This window comes from Hetaerina americana, unplaced genomic scaffold (genome assembly GCF_022747635.1).
Source record: "Hetaerina americana unplaced genomic scaffold, ioHetAmer1.1.p SCAF_7, whole genome shotgun sequence".
NCBI classification, from domain to species: Eukaryota; Metazoa; Arthropoda; class Insecta; order Odonata; family Calopterygidae; genus Hetaerina; species Hetaerina americana.
In genome coordinates this window covers 23,790,522-23,808,779 of record NW_027287316.1, presented here as the reverse complement: position 1 = coordinate 23,808,779, position 18,258 = coordinate 23,790,522, and the positions used below count along the sequence as shown (strand labels likewise).

At 42.6% G+C, this 18,258-nt stretch overlaps 1 protein-coding gene across 1 annotated transcript in view; it reads right to left on the bottom strand.

Moving 5' to 3' along the window:
• Positions 1-12,452, bottom strand: part of LOC139696425 (semaphorin 5c-like) — a 343,494-nt gene extending 331,042 nt beyond the window's left edge. The window contains exon 1 of the mRNA XM_071595187.1: positions 12,010-12,452. The gene's annotated coding sequence lies outside the window, so the exon portion shown is untranslated. The remainder of the gene's footprint in view (positions 1-12,009) is intronic.
• Between the last annotated feature and the right edge of the window lie 5,806 nt (positions 12,453-18,258).

Here is an 18,258-nt window from a genome sequence, read left to right as displayed (position 1 = left end):
CTGTGTCAATAGTTTGTAACGACCTATTTCAGATTTCCTTGTATTTCTCAAGAGTATTTCGGCTCCCCAGCAGGACTTGTCTGAAGGCCAGCTTTATTAATAATCACAGATACGATCAAAACAGCTGGTTTGGCCAGAAGTCTTCCAAATATCGATCATCAAGTCAATGTTTCCATACGGGTAAAATTAATAATACAAAGGAAGCTTTCATCGCGTGAAACCGTTGAATTAATTCACCGAGCAATGCAGGTCATTTTTAGTAGTTCTCTCGATTCATCCGTCTAATCAACTGCCGATTGACCGTGTGCACGTGGTCTTTGGAGAAGCACGATGCGGGGGGGCTTCTCTCGATCTTCGTCCACTTCCTTGATTCCCTTCACCGAGAGAGAGAAAGTCGAAGCAAGCACCAACGCCGGGACTACCACGTCTCTACTCTGCCCCACATTTCCCTAAACAAATGGCAGGCACCCTTACCGAGGTGCGGGTGACATCATCCGTCCTTCGCACGCACAGCGGTGCCCAACGACAACGACCGAGGCCAATAAAAAGAATTTCGGGAGAGCCGTAGTGGCTGAGGGGCCAGCAGTGATTAAACAAAGACGCCCAGGGAGGGGACGCCCGGTCGAGGAGCCCTTGATGATGCGTCGGGGAGAGAGAGAACACCCTTAGTCGCGGGACGTCTCGTTTTTACGACCCACAATAAAGGGAGAAGGGTTAATAATCTCCCGTGACAGCGGAGGAGAGCGAGGCGGAGATAAGAGACTGAGCGGTAGACTCCGCGGGCGAGGCCTCTTTTTTTTTGTCGGTCCAGCGTGTGTCGGGGGCGTCTCTCTGCGTCGGATGACGACGAGTGACTGGGGAAGAAGTAACTCGGAGGGCTAACGAGGGGAGCTTCGGCTCCTTTCAACCGTAATCGTTACTTTTACAACAACCTAACCACTCCTCGTAATCTAACCACTCAGTAAATGTGATGACTTCTGAAAATTCACTCTGCGCATCAAACATCACGCAGACGATTCCGCAATTAAAATATTTATTCTCTACGACAGCAATTCATGGCAGCGTCAGGTGAGAATGCGATGGGGCGGTTAAACGATGGTCTTATAGAACAAATATCAATTGCGCAATTACTGTTTCATTTTACCTGCACGGCGGAAATATTCAACCAGGTAATGGGCGGAAAAAATTTCAATCATCAAACATTAACTAACATCTCCTGGAGGCTCTAGCCCATCCAATATTTGGTTTGTGTTTTGATCCATCAAGCGAACTGGTGTTCCGAAACCAAACTTATTGGTTTTCAAAAAGCCTTTGGAGACCAACAATGGATTTATCCATATCGGCGGCTGCCAATCGATGCTCCACGGACTTGAGGTCCACGAAACATTTTCCAAACAACGACAGCAAACATAAAAATGATATTTTGTGGCAATTAAACAAACTAATAATATTGCTATTAAATATGTTCGATTTACATTTTATATCAACAAACTGGAATAACTAATATTAAAAAAAATATCTGTACCGATTTAAAAAAATCATGTTAATGGCCCACGGAATTCTGAATTGGTAATTTAGTGGTACGTTAAGTACAAATGGCTAGTTTATTTTCCACCAATATGATTGCAGGCGGCAGAAACGGAAAGTTAAATACGGAAGTTCATTGTGTACGAGTGAAAGCGATCATGGACAGACCGACCATGGTTTTAAATATTGCGAAAACTAGTAGTTGTACAAAGAAAATGGTTGAGCATCCATAGGAACTGAACTACAACGAACATTTATGAGGTGCTGTAAAAATGTTCTCGAAGGAAAAAGTATAGGGTAGAGTGAACAAAGACGAGGAATTGATTTGTATTAATAAATCAAACTAAGAGGAAACGCTAAACCAGGAACCCGTGAGGAGACTAGCAATTGTTAGAATAGAGATAGACCCGAGAGAGGAGGTGAATCAAGTCAACGCTAGATGATGGTTGGCCAGTGTTCATGAGTGAAGCCAACATTGACTGATTTGCGAATAATATAATAATATCCCGAGGAGAAGATATCTTGCGTGAGCTCTAGTATAACTTATGGTAAAACTCAATCGCCTTGGGCGCATCATGATGGAAGTCTTCCATAATGCAAGAAATACATGTGCAGCTTCGTATATTCCATGTTTTCATTTGACCGACCATGATTTCAACACTTATCGAGTTATTTTCAAGGTAAGTTGAATGTGAGGGTTCACGATGTTTATATAGATGAGGTTATGATACAGGTACAGTGGAGGACCTCCGACACATAAATCACGCGCACCCTTCCGCAACTGACCATGAAAACGGCGCGATAGTTGCTGAAGCTGCCGTCGGTCCAAATAAAAACTGCGGAAATATAAAGATCTGAGGGTGAATCTTTTTCTTTCATCAAGCCTACCAAATGTTTCTCTATTCCTTGAAAAGTGACTGAAACCTGGTCATGACTCCGAAATGGCCACTTATAAAAAAAAAAGTGTTTTAAGAATTCGAGGTTCAAAACTCTAACAGCCTTGGTGGAGTAACAGTAATCGAGCCCGGTAAGTTCTCCGCGCTATTTTTTTTATTTCTTTCTTTTCCCCCGCCTCCCCCCCCCCCCCCGCGTAAGTACCAACTTCGAGCGAGACGCGTGACCGAGACACGACGGAGCAGAAAGTGAGCAGCGCCACCGCCCTTGGATTTCAAAACAAAAGGAATGAAGCGTGCACCCCCCCCCTCCCTCTCCCCCCCTCCCCGCTTCTCTCTCCCTCCGTTCTTTCCCCCTCCCCCTCACACGGTCGTTGTCGCACACAACGCTCACGTACCGCCGTTTTAAACGGTTGCAAGGAGTCGACAGTCTTCTCTTTTTTAGCACGCGGGAGGGGGGGGGGAGGGAGACGCCTTCCGGTGGTCCATCGCTTCGAACGGTCGCAGTCGAGGGATTCCTCGAGGTGTTTCCTCCAAATGGGTTCGGGGGAGTGAGGTCGGGGATGTGGGCAGATTCCAGTGCGGGCACCCAACGCGCCAAAAATTATCCCACGGAGAAGACCGGGGTTTGGGTGGAGTCGGCGACCAGAGCGTAGATAGGCAGCCTTCCAACGATATATCACGACGTCTCGGGTATGCATTGCTTGGTGTGAGGGGTGGCATGATATTTATGAACGCATGTCGGGTGAGGAGGAGGGGAGGAGGACTTTTACTTTCTCGCCATCCCCCCCTCCCGAGAACCGATTCTTCCCCTATAATCGTGATGCGAAAAGTATGAGTTCATTATTTTGGCAGATAAAAATACCAACGGGTTTCCCTTGTCGACTACAAATTAGAAATACTTCACACAGTTTAAGGCATACTGACCAGGTACTTTTTAATTCCATATCTTATACGCAATTTGTAAAAAGAGTGCTTTGTACTAGCCAACGTCAGCGCTCAAAAAGCAATACGCTAATCACTCGAGGTTGTAGCCAATATTTTATCTCACTGATTTTATTTACATTCCTCATTAGCAGATCCTCACGCACGCGTGAACAAGTACATATACCTTTTGAACTAAGGTACCGTAGAGAATGAACAATGTTGCCAATGGGGGGGATCGAGTTACCGCTGAAAAATTTGAATTTCGGGATTCGAACGCGAGTAATTGAGATGAGAAGATGGCATATTTGTCATTTATTTTAATTTGTGTGTCAACGAATTGGAACTCGATACTGACAACCGTGGTATTATTCATCAAATTATCCCTGTTCCAAAATTAACTAAATTGAAGAAACAATTCCTGTTAACTGGTTTACACGCCTTCATTTTCAATGATAACTAAGTCAAAAACCTTTTCTCAGAAATTGATTCTCGTCATCTTCAAGAGACGTTTCATACATTGAAAGTAATCTACGCCATATTCATTTCTCAGGTGAGTTTTTCGCTTTAATACACGCTCCTACGAGACCCCTCATACCTGCGTGATTTATAAAATAATTGCACTCTTATTTTAAAACTAAGGCATTTGATATCTATTTATCTTCCACGCTGTCAACAATCTTTGGAGGAAATCCCTTAGATGCATCTTGAAAATAACGAAAAACATAAATACATCACTTTCAATTACTTACAAGCATATGGAGAAAGTAGCATAGATAAGACGATGATCACATCTAAAAGATACTTAATTTTAATAAATTTTGTGACAGCAAATTCATCATTTGTGACCCTTAAGTAAAGAAAACTAGCTTCAAAACTGCCTTGAACTTTTGATTTTCTTCGAATATTTTTGGGTACAGGCGCTTATATATAGCGAGCAACATTGTCAATATTTTTCTGAACGGGCAACTTAAACTTCCCAGGAGTTGTGCTGGAGAAACTGTTATTTACCGTATTATGGAAGCGGTAATTATAAGAAGGATCTTCCCTAAAATTACCTCCTCATACAAAAGTAATTTACACTAATCAACACACATGCTGACATTGATATTACAAAGCAAGATACCCCTGAATCCACAAACAGCCGTCCGTAGAAATAAAACTGCGAAGCATTGTGGGTAGCGCAAGGGGCTCCATTCAATCCCAAGGATGAAAGGGTTGGGCAAGAAGAACTTTCGTGATGTTACGACAGTCTAAGGTGTCCGTCTGTATTGTCAGTCTAAGGTGTCCGTCTGTATTGTGAGGAGCTTAAAGGACGGTAGAAACAGCCAACACCCGAACTATACAAAAAAGACCGGGAAAAGGTCTTTGTTCGGCCTACGAAACATCTCCGTAGGAAAAGGAATAGAAAAATTACTTCTTAGTTCGAGGAAGGGTGGAAGCCGGAGGTGGGGAGGAAGGAAGTGACGGTGTGGGAGCAGGAGTGTTTAGAGCAAGAATGGAAGTTCTTTGTGCTTTAAAGATTCCTTGAATAGCAAAATATATAACGCAGCACTTAAGCATAACGAAAAAGATGTCTTACAAATCTGTGTGTATATTTTATACGGATCAATCAGCAGTGGAGGCGCACAGTCCAACGTCTGGGATTTTTTTAAGCTCACCCTTTGTTGCTAGACTACAATAGGTACCAAATAATATTCCTAAGTACCTTTACTTTTCCATCTAACCATATTCACTCAACCTAAGAGAATGACAAATATGATCTCAGGAAATTCTAACTATAACCGCTTCATCGCAACCAGGGAAAAGTCAGCCTAATGTGTAAGAGCATTCCACGATATCTATGGGATAAAACTGAGCAAAACGCCATTATGCACATTACGAAATATGTTTACCAAGCACGACGGGGAACAATAGGTAAGGGAAAAAAATTGTTGTATATATTGAATTCGTCAGAATTTTTTCAAAGAAGAATAGTTCCAAGACATTACAGAAAAACGCAAGACGAGGGGAAAATGTATGCAACGGCCGAGAAGAGCGGAGTTAGGAGAAATGTGAAAGAGACGAATGCTAAGAAGAAGAAGGATTTAAAAAAAACCCTCAAGGTCGAAAGAAACGATAATTACCGCGGCACGAACCTATAAATGCGTGGGCGAGGTAATTTTTTCGTTAGAGAAATGTGCAGAGGAGTAGGGTTGGAAATTTTCGCTGCCTTGAAGCATCCTTGAACACATCCTGATGTGGCCCCGGATAATCCTCTAAACATTAGTTGATAGGAAGTTTAGGAATTAAGTTTTAGAAACAGCAAAAACTCAAGTATGAGTGTCACTCTTGCAACCACACTTCTTCATGGGCAGCATATAAAATGCCAGTATTGTTGGCTAATATGTACTCGTATGCACTCTATGCATACATCATGAATTGAAGATATCGACAAAATACAATATATCCTTCTCATTTCTCGATAGTGAAACACTCCTTGATCGTTTTCATTGAAGCCATTTACCATTGACGATTGGCCATTTTCATGTTAACTTTGGTAACGTATCGTAATAGTTACATGTAATTACGGTCGTTGTATACGAAGCATGTACGAGGGCTATTTGAAAAGTAAGGTCTCCTATTTTTTTTCATCAAAAAATCAAATTTATTCTTAACTTTGCGCACATCGTTCGTACTTGCAAATTAAGGAGAAGCCTCTACTCTCGCAATCTACGGTGCATTAATAGATAATTCGTACGAGGACGATGGCTTTACGCTGCGTATCTGAACGTGCAATTTGTCATGCAACTTTTATGAGAAATGAGTCCGTAAAGAACGATTTTTATTTAACAGGGAGGAAGAATTGTAGGCAGTTTTGTTTATATTGTATGGCATATCAACAGCTGTAGGCTGAGAATTTATTGCGAGGAATATCCGAGACATCGAGTATGACTGTCGCCGTAGGATTAATGTCCATAATTATTGGGGCTATATTTATTGAAAAGAAGTACAAGGAGAAGCGCCGTTCATGGGAATTGGCCTCTCACGGTAATTAACACTAGCCATTTGGTTCAAACGGGCATCCCTGATTCGTATATTTCCCACCCGATCGCCCTTTCCCAGACTATTTTTTTAATTCGTTTATTTTCCCCATTCTTTCCCGGTTTGTAGAAGACATTGAGCAATTTCCGAATCACACGACTGAGTGGCCACCCCGATTTCCCTTGAAAGTTATGAATTGACGCATTTTTCTGCGCATTGTGATACTTACAATATTTCACGAGACGAAATTTTTAATGCCCACCACTCCATGCAACTAAGTACACAATTGAATACCTCGTGTAAAACGGCCCCCAGACAAACACGGAATAAATTTCAGCCATTTGGCTCCCATGAACACCTTATGGCTACGTTCCCCATGCCTTTTTCCTTTTCCACCTCCCCTGCAATCACGTTCTTAGCTGTTTCACTTTGACCCGTTAAGCATATCCCTAACGTACGTCGTGTGGGATATCATAGCGCACTTCGCCCCGTGGTGTCTTACGTCAGCAGTCGAAAACTAACGACCAAGCTGGAGATTTCTCTCCAAACCTTCTCCCCATCCCCCCATGCCCTCATTAACCCCTCGCGCCTCCTCCCTCGAGGGCGAGAGGACAACCCCAGCCGCCGAGGGCAGTGCCCTACCAAAACTTCTACCTCTGCCAACCACTGCTGTGTGTACACTCTGAGCTGGATACGCCTTGACATCCACAAGCCATCCATCCTTCCACCCGGGACGTCTTGACGCCCCGACCGTGCGGTGAGGGGGTGGAAGGATGAGAATTGGGTCTTGAGGGAGGTGGTGGATGACGTTTGAGAGATGAGGGGAGGAGGCTAGGAGGGGAAAGGCTACGAACCGTAAGGAGGGCTGGTGGGGGTGGGCCTCTCCTTTGGGGAGAAGTGAGTGAGGCCTTTGGGAGGAAGGGAGAAGAAAGTTACAGGGGGATGATGGTTGCCTTACACTGGAAAAAGGCGGGAGGAGTATCCCTCACAGCGGTGAGCGCATACAGCTGGCCGCACGGTACGGCACGATAGGTACGTTAAAATAACGTGAACTGAAATTACCATAGCGAATATTTTTCAGGACGACAAAACAACATCAGTGAACACACAGTTTTTATTAACATTTTACACCACAATCCGCCACGAGGGCGTGTGGCAGAGGATGCTGGGTTACTAAAAAATAAATTAATTGAGGAACATTGGCATTTCGTAGTTTTATATCTGGAAAGTTCGTGTTGTCGTTCGCGATGGTTCATGCACTTTTTTTCAATAATTGTGAGGGGAGTGGAGAGGCAGATTCCTTAAAATTGTTCTGTTAGGCAGTCAATTCCATATCATAGAGGTCTCGCCGGCCGATGTAACATGGATCTAACATTTATTATCTCTATGCCAGCGTTGAATTCGAATGATTAGCATTTAACTAAAATGTGTGCTTGTTCGTACTTCCAATGGCTCTTAAACCAGCCTATCCACTACACGGCGACGCCTTAGTTTTTTCATAACGATCCTTCTCTCCGTATAGCGAAACACTATCGTACCAAACGTCTTTCTTCCAAACTATAAAAATCAAACATTTCGGGAATATATACATTATCCTAGGAACTAAGACTGGGCCCAAAAGGTTCGAAATAGTATTACGGTACTATACTATTCGGCAACTGCGACATGGTAAATTAATTGTAACCACGTTGCGACACGAAATACAAATAAACTATAAGGCAGAATACGTGTACGAAGGAGATCTTGAGAAGCCGTGGGATGTTGAAGGCCTTGACAGAGGGAAGAATGTTGAGCAAGCGTGGGAGAGGAAGGAAGAAAAAAGGATTTTTGTAAGGCATGAAGGAAGGTAGACGGTAAGTGGAACTGAAGAAGAAATGTAGTCGGTATTTAGAACTGAAGGGAAAATTATGCAATGAAACTATCTAAAATTGGTTGGCTATCTCGGATAATGACCTTACCATACCTTGCTACCACCATTAGTTAAAACAGAAGGCAAGACGTAAAATTACATGGGTTTACAAGGTGGGCGCAGTAAATGTTTGTAAGCGCGTGGTCAACTTTTCTAAAATGAGCTTCCGACAAGACTCCCGTTCTCGCTGACGCTAGAGAAGTCGGGGTAAGACCTGAGACTGCAAACGCTGAGAATATTTACTCAGGAAGTACTGACAAAGCTGAGAATTTCTCGGGAGACAGTGCTGGATATTCATTAAGATCTGGTTGCATTCGGGATTGTATCGCGTATATAAAAATAATATTAACAAGCTGCTCCCTCTCCCCCACAGGTTTTACTGTTAAGAATCAGGATTGGGGGTAGTGCAACCATACGACACCCTTATTTATAGGCATGCATCATTTCTCTAAGTTATTCTATCATTCTGACGTCAACCCCGGCTGTTTAACGAAGAATTTACTCGATTGTTAATCGAAAAATTCTTTCCCTAATAATTATTTATCAGTCTTAACTCGTTACTCTATTCTTAGGGTCGAATATTCCTCAATGATTATTGTTTAATGAGGTTAAGAACGAATAATAGCGCAACCAATACACATGACAATAGAAATAATCCTCTATATAATTTTACTGAATTCATGTAATCTTAAACTGTTGGCAAACTTTCAACAAAACACCATGACTAATATTCTTGGGTACGTAAATTATTTTAAAAAGCTAATATCGACAAAAAATAAAATCTCGTACTTCAGATCTATTCGAGAGCATTAGGGGTCTCCAAATCGTATTGATTTAGCATTCGGATATACCATTTATGTACGAAAGATAAACGTTAGTATTAATTGATAGTAATCACAGTATAAACTTTCTCAAGAAATTCGTTTTCATTGGTTTGCATGTCATCCCAGCGTGATTTATTTGCAAAGTAGGCATGCGATATATTACCATCGTATTTGCGGAAGTCAACATTTCGGCCCTTTAAAACTTGAAACCGAGCCTGGCGACCCGCAAAAACGATCTTTAAAGCGAAACGCAAATGTGGGCGTGGGTTTTGTATGTTCCATTGTATTCACAATAACTCATATTAGGAGAAGCGAGTTCAAAATCAGGGCCATACTAACGGTTTAGAGGCGCGAGGTGTTTGTCATATCCTGGAAACATCAACAAGTAAATTGAAAATATTTATTTTTTAATAAAATATTGTTATTGAACGAAAATGTATTCAAAATAAAGATGCCTTATCTTTAAATTTAAACCTGTTTTTATCTGATGCACATTTCCAGTTGAAAACAATCCGTATATTGTTGTTTTTTTCAATCTTGAGATGACGTCAAGGAACAAGAATTATCGAATTTTAATTATTTCATTAATTGGAAACTTAACAACACTTATTTACTTCTAAAAATATTAACAAAGATTATGCTCAAGGATTCCCATGAACATGTGCTGCAATTAGTGCGGGTGGATTGGATCATCTTAATCATTCTCACCTTCCCCATCAACCTCTCGCGGTCGTAATGGAAATTAAACGCATGATTTCATATCGCCAAAAATAATAAATTAAAAAATACGAAGAATCGAATTTCTTCTAGCATTTCTGGGCGATGGAGTCGTTTTAAAAAGAGCCTTTAAATAGCTAATTTAATAAAAATTCCGAGTTGATTACAGGTACCTTTTTCCTGAAAGCTCGCTCCTGTAATATTCGTCTAATTGCAGCTTCATTGAAAGCCGGATGTATCCGCTTGCGTGCCTAAAATGTGTAATTCCTTCTGTTACATAAGGCCGCAAGACAGGGTAACGACAAATAAGCATAAGGCCTTGGTATGAAACCATGTTCGTCTCTTCTCTCCTGCGGCAGAGATAACAACAATTATTAATGTCGCATATCTTATGGGATTCATTTCAATCGTCTCTCGTTCCTAAAAAAACCAGACGTGGATTCGGAGGAATTGCATTTCCTTAGTTGTGCCTTCAAAAACCACATGGGCGCACAAAAAAATGTAGAAACAAACTGTTGAGGACGAAGCGACGGATAAAAGCTTCCTTTTATCCTCGCAGTCTGGAAAAGCGATGGGGAGTTAAACAGGCAGTGATCGAATCTTCATCACAAAAGAGAATATCCATGGCGACGGCTGCAAACGTAAACACTGGAACCAGTCCGCCAACGCCCGGTTCAATTCATCGCCGCTTACCTATTTAAAAGGAAGGTTCGGTTTTGGCGACCGACCAGGTCAGCGAGATTCCTTTTAATAATTCGCCCACGGATCAAACGGAAATAGCACGCATATGCTCACCAAAAGGAAAGAAACTAAGTGGTCACACTCGGTATGAAACTGCTGTTGCTAGCCTCGGAGATTTCAATTGCATCGGCACCGGGATGCCGAGGATATCAGAATAATTACGAATTAAAATTACGCGATTCGAAAGGCAATAATTCTAGACGGAGTTCGGGGCCATGTAATCGGTACGGCTTTCACCGAATCATTCCACGTTTCGAACTCTCCGTGCAGGTCCACCACCGTCTCCCAATTAACCTCACGAGTGAAATTAATCGCTGGCTAATTGATATTCCCGAGTGAAAGACCATCGTCTCCTTCTACCCCCCCTTCCACCCCATCGGTATCCCCGAGTTTGGTCCCGAGCGCGTGATTTTCGTGATTGCGATCCCACGGCTGGCAACGCCGACGGGATGGAAGTGGGCGTTCTCTTCGCTTGTGGGATGCCACGGCAAAGACGCAAACCCCGACGCTTGGCTAGCCTGCCCGCCCCAAGCGACGGCGCTGAGGACACGAGAGGAGGAAGCGGGATCGAACCCAGGGAGAAGAGCGCTCGTATCCGCAGCTGTTTACACACATCGGAATTCCCAACGTCGCGGGAGCTCCACAGACCTGAGGCTTGTCTCTGAGGAGACTTAAACGACGCGAAATACACACACGATGGACCGCGACCGAAAAAAAAAAACGTCACGTTCACGGGGCAATGCTCGCACGCCACCGGCGACCACGCTCGCTCGCGTTAATTCCGCCTATGGACGCGTCAAAATCGATCGAATGATTCAGGTGTGCGGGAAAAGGTATCGGAAACCCAAATGACCGAGCGACTGCCCTCGCTCGCATCGACGGCGAAACGAGCCACGTTTTCCCCAGCCGTTGACCGAGCGACTTGAAAAACACCGCCCACCGGTCGGGCCGGTCTCCTGGAAACTTCTTTTTTACGAGCCCTCGTTAATCTTATCTCCCAATTCCACACGCAATAAACATGAATGCACAACATTTTGCCGAGGAGAGAAAAATAAACGAAAGAGTTTTTTGTTTAAACGAACAATGGGACGCAACACCCGAGAGGAAAAACAACCCCTCCCGTGGGTGAGATTACGCGCCGAATATGTGGAAAACACAAGGATAGTGAAGCGAAACAGAGGAACCCTACAAATTGACACAATGGCTTCCTTGAGAACATATTCGAAGGGAAAGTCCGAAGAATGGACCCGGACGAAGGCCAAATATAGAGGAGGGATGTGAAAAAGATTAGATCAAATTGAACGTGAACTCGATCGGGCGGTGGCCTCCCTAAGCTTCGGAATACATGTATAAGACTTCAGTTGTCATACTCAAATCTTCTTCCGAACATACTACAGAGCCGACTCGAGATGGACGTTCGATGGTCCTGCAATTGGATGCTGGGACTTACTTTTCAATCAGCGCGCAGGGAAGGCGGCATTTCAATCGGCGTTAATCGTAGACTTGCTCCGGATTGCGTTTTTCCCGAGCGTTGCACTGCTGAGGGCTGGCCGGTCCGCACTCAAAAGACCAGGAAGTGAGTGCAAGGGATCCCAAGAACGAAAAAGGCGGGCCGAGCTTTTGCTGGCCCCAGCGGCACACACCCCGGAGACTCCAAGAGGAGACACCCGGCGACTCCCGGTGTCAAAAAAGAGTCCCACGTCACGGAAACGTCCCGGGTATCCACGCAGAATGAAATAGTGCACTCGGTGTCTTAAGTCCCGATAACTTCGTGAACTTTCTTCCACCAATCCGGTCGAACTTCTCAACTTCCGAGAGAGAAACACGGGCAACGATACGGAGAGATCCCGGAGGGACGCAATGTAGCTGGAGGAACGCAACGGGCACACGAGACGTGAACAACAGCTTCACGAGTCTTACACTGGGAGCGCAGCGGCGGCGGTGGCCGACGGGAGAGGGAGATTTCTGCTCGCCTACCACCCCTCCAACGCTCGTCTCCTCCGCCCTCCCTTCCCCTTTCCCGTGACAACAACCGACCCTCCCTCCCGCTTCTTTTTCTCCTACTCCTCATCTCTCCCTCCGCCCCCGCCTCTTCCCTCCCCGCTCTCCTGCCGGTTCCTCAGCTTACCTTCGCGGCCTTGTCACGGACCTTAAGAGTTCTGCCGGGCGGGCGGCCGAATCTCCCCGGGGCGAAGCGGCTTCGAATCCCGCGGCGTCGTAGCGGGACCTCCTCCTCCTGAGCGAGGAGCACAGGGATGCTGCGCGCGGCGCGGAGCGAAGTCAAATTCCATTTGGACTGGTATGTCTGCCGATGGCACGGTCCCGTGCTGCATGTAGGATAGAAATGATGTGAGTTCAACGCCGGCGGAATAATTGTAGTTAAGACATTGAAATAAGAATCGCGCTGCGCAAAGAAGCCTTGAAGAGGTGGAGGGAGTTGATGAAAAGGATGTTAACTAAAGAAGTGAGGAAAAGATTAGCGAAAACTGCGATATGACGGGTGGTTTTGCGCGGCTCCGAAACTTTATCTGAATATAAAGAGGATGAGCGTAGATTAAGTTGTGGGGGTGGAGAAGAATAGAATAAATAAAGCGGACAGAAAGGAGAACAAACGGAGGAGTGTTAGGCATTGTAGGGGAAGAGAGTAGGTTGTTGGAAGGAAATCAAAGGCAAAAAATATGGATGCAGGGCCTATTGAGTGAGAATGGAACACTAAAGACTATGATAGATGGGGAGAGTGTGACCTGGTACCTGAGGTAGAAGGACGAAGATAGATGTTGGGCGGAATGAAGACAGATAGAAAGTAGGACAAGTAAATGACTTTTGTATTTTACTTATAGAGTGTTAATGCATCGTGAGGCGGGAAAAATTATTATATTAGCCGACGCAACTAAAACAAGGAGTTAAGGGAAGCCAATGAGCCGGACAAAGGGATTTAGGGAATCCTTTTCCCTGTGGAACATTCGTGATTACATCCGTACAAAAGAACGTACAACTATTCGAACTACACGTAAATAAAATGTCGACGAGTGATTCAGCATGTGAGAATAGTTACTCTTGTGGCTGGTGGCCTATAATCCCCTGCCGTTAGTCCTTGTGGCGGCTTGCGGGGTATTAGGTAGATGCTGAAGTAGTATCAAGGGTGAGATCATCACGCACCGCTGTCAAAATTCATTAGCGACGGCAAAGTCCATAGTCAACGCAGAAATCGAACCTGTGACCATATGGCTAGCCAAAGAGTCGCTTCCTACCGGAAAAACCAGGTCGGGTAGTTGTTTCACCCCTAAGAGCTCCGTGCACCGTCCATTCGGTCACGCCGTAAAAATAACAATTTGTTCTCAGCTAAAGTTCCTCCGTACGTGATGTAACATCCTGTGAGTTTAGTTATGCATTAAGAAGAATGGAATTTCGAGTTTTTTGTCACCGCCCTGTGGGTTCTATCACTTGAGATGTGAATTTCAATGGAATAACTTTATTATCATTTGATCATTACGTACTAAATTATGAATTGCGTTACAAGATTATCCTAAGCTATTTATGTGTTACCTCCTAGTTCACCGTTGAATAGTTCGGACGAACAGTTTAAAATAGTTTAAACATTTTTTACCCTTGGCCGTAATATTATGATAGAAATTTGTAAACAGTTCTGATATGAGTCACAGTATTCTAGTGTGTTTATTGCTCAACCAATTGAACCTTTAACGAAATTTTCATGATTTATTGAAGATCGATTTAATTTTTAATTGCTCTTCAACATAAAGCTATGCTCTAAAAACTTATTTCAAAATTAGCGAACAAATAGTCGCATATATCACGTCCAGGGAACCGTTCAACCTGTCTTTAATTCGTTATAATCGGAGTTAGCAGGCACCAACCATTTTTCTCCGAAGTCCAGAGTGTATTCCGGTATCATATGAAGTTCGTCCGAGGAACAAATCAAAATGTGAAGTTTAAACGCGAAATATACATTTTCCCAAAACAGATTTTTCTCGGTGGTTCCAAAATTAATATCTTGATCATTCAGGGCTTATTTCAACTTCCCCATTAGTTTATTTATTTACATTAATAATCTTTTGAAAAACCACACAAAAAAGCCAAAACACTTAAATTTCATAAATCCATGTTTTATAACTATCAATTGCACTTGCCATAATTAATCGATGTATCCTGTAACTGATTATGTTAACCTGGGAACACAATAAAAACCATTGATATTTCAGTGAAACGAATTTGACGCGCTCATATGATACACCACGTGGTTATGAATCGATGACAATGCGATTAGGATGAAGCGACATGCGTCGTTGGAACTTCGGAATGAGTTCGACGAGTGACAGCAGACATGAGAAAGAGAGCGCGTCACGGGTGAGATGATGCGAGTACCTAAATTAAATAGATGAGCGATGGGTGTGCGAGCCCAGTAAAATTAGTCGCAAAATGCATTGCACATGCATCGGGACATCGATGTTGAATTAAATGTCCACCCGAAGACTGAAAAAAATTAAATACAGAACCTTTCAGGCCTTCCTCCTCTCCTGGCTTCGGGTACCTACTACTTTTATATCCTCTCGAACCTTGAGGCGGTATAACACCACGAGAGAGAGTATTTTTTCTCCTTCGCGCTGAAGACAAAAAAAAAAAGATCGCAAGTCTTTACGATCTCCGCGGCTCTTTACGTTCTTTGGGAAGGACGCGAGCTTTTGTCTCGTATCCGTCTCAGAAGTGTGCGGCGGCAGGCGGGTGCCGAAGGAACCCAGCGACAACCTTCTTCAAACAGAATGCAAGGAACAACAAAGGCCTGATTCGATAAGAATATTCGGCAGAAATTGCAATCGGTAGGGAAACTCAGGACACAGTGCTTATACGTGTATACTTATAGACAGTTTTGTAAGGTTACGCCATCATGGGTATTCTACCGTGGTAGTATTTTGATAGGCTCCACGGCAAGCGAAGATTAGCTAGAATGTTAACTAATACTTTTTAATCATGGTTCTTTTTAATCACAATTTCCACAATAATCAACCCGAAAGTCGGTTTAGTTACCACACTTTTAAGTCGCCAGAGTACTCATCCTCTTTCTTCTCCTGGCCCACTTCCCGCAAGGCCATCATCCAGTCTAACTTTCCGTATTCCGCTACCACTGCATGTTACCTCCATCCGCTTCGTGCGTTTTCTTCGAAGTCTCCTAACCAACTTCCTTCTCCCACAATTATCTTTACTCGGAAGAAAATTAATGTGAGATACTCATTAAAGGGGAAGATTATTGCTTTAACCGAACTTTGGGCGGACATAAAACATATCGGACATTTTGGTCGTGGAGTTGATGGTAAAATATCGGCGGGCAGAGGAGCGTCGTGGAGTACTACTAGCCATGAATCAATTTTCGCACGGTATTCTTTGGAGTTTTTTCGATGAGTTTTCCATGGCACAGGGAAGAGATTGCCATCAGGGGGAAAGACCTCTTTAATTAAAGAGAAATTAACAGGCGTTCAGAAATAAGAGATTGGTATTCACTAAATGACTCGGGAGTAGAAGACGGGGTTGCAAGAGATGTGAACATTTTACTATGTGGCTTGACGATGACAAGTGGGTTGAGACAAATGCATACATGGACCGGAACAAAATACCAAAAACACAGATATTTATCTCTATTTATCTTCAACTTCATCACAGTTTTGAAACAATAAAAGTGAGTGCGCTCATTTCATCTAATGGGTTTTCCTGAGCCAATGCTTGAAGGATACTGACTTAGACTTTCTCTCTATTGAAAAAATCACCAATAATCATCTACGAAAACTGACTACAGCTCCTTTTCTGATCAGCTGATTTTCTTCCTAAATCACCTCTTGTATAATTTTCCCATAAAAACAATTAATTCCTTGAAAAAAAAAGTGAAAAGGGGAGACTTTTAAAAATAAAAGATAGTATTTTAAAAGCGTCTTTAAGTCCTTATATCACTTCATTTTTCAAAATTACCTTTTCAAATACAAAACTAAAAGTTACTTTTGAGACACCAGATTTCAAAATTTAATTAATTCGGTATGAAATGAACGTAATACTTACGTCATCAAAGCAATGAGTCACCTTCTTTACTCTATGGAATGTGTACTCTAGGAATCAATACTTCAAATATCAAGGTAGCGACAAAGTAGATTTTTTTCTACGGCACATTAATGGTTTTACTAGAATCCCGAAGCCTTCATTACGTTTCCCAAGGCTAAACTATTTCATTTAACCCATATCCTTGCCTGAGGCCCGACTCGAACCTGCGACCTTTATATTAACCCTCGGGTGCCTTGTCCACCAGACGAACCCGTTTAAATTGAAGATAAAGGAGGTCGTGGTCGGTCCGTGGAAATTAATCTTTGTAATGGAAACAAAATATTTATAAAAAGTCACTCAATGCGTTTCATTGTCAAGTTAGTGGGCCTCTCAAAGGGCTTGAAAATAGCTGGTAGTAAGTCAAGGCAAACCTGATGGGTATTTCCCTAAAAAGAAATGCTGACGTTGCCTACAGTGAAAATTTCCGGGCACGGGAAATTTTTTACTTGAGAACACTGTATTAAGTTGTTTTTGACACCAATGTAGGAGCGCAACAAAGAACTGCAAACCTTGCTGAATAGGTAACAAACGGTCCGGTGAGATTTCTAAATGTGACACTTTGGTTTCTCAAGATTTTCTTTCGTTTTTTGGTGGGCGTGGCGATGAGACGAGTCTAGTCAGTATAAAAAAGGTAGGTAAAGTTTCTTAGACAGCTTGCCCAAGCCGTAAATCAATTTTGGACAAGAACTATGCCGACTGAAAAAAAGGTCTAGCTCTCAATAAATAAAAGAGTTCCAGCTTTCAGTACATGAATTAACAGGAAAACGCCCAATGAATTTCCAAAGAAAATTAACATCATATGAAATTACAGTTCCAATGAGAAAATAAAACAAAATAAGCTAGCTGCGGAATATTCATAATTTAAAACAGAGATAGTTTCGGACCAGGATTATGCATTACCTGCTTAAATTTAATATAACATTGCTCCCCTGTAACATTCTATGAGAAATAGTTTAAAGAGAAGTTATAAATAATTACAAATGATCTACAATTGTGAGACAAACACTGTAGTATTTTTTCCTAGTTCGATAACGGCGAGTTATTTTTAATTTTGTTATTGTTTACTATTAAATTCTGACAAAAAATACAGCAAATACCTCCCAGATACGAAGATTATCATCGGTCAGATAAATATTAAAGTAGATCTAAAATAAATATAACAATCCAGTCACATAATTAAAGTTTTTGGGTCATCAGAATAAAGAAATTAATCAAAGACTTTCAACTTTTTACCAGTCTATTAAAAAAACGAATAAAATATCATGAATGTCCCTTTCTCTGAATTCCTCTTCAGAAAACCTAAAATGTGTTTTTTGGGTGTTCCTATTTCTTTGTATAATAATATAATTTTTCCCTTTCGCATATCGTGGGCGTGGGAGCTTAGCATTAGGACACTAAACGGAGGGCTATGAGTTCACATCCAGAGTGATACTCTAGGAAAATTCGTATAAAATCCAGATTTGATATTCAAACTTGGTGTGAATACGCACAGGGAAAGGAAATGGTCTATTACACTGAATTTGTGAATTTCACACACCTTAGAGTTTAATGTGAGCACATATCATGCCTAACAAAACCAAACTTGGGCCGATATCCT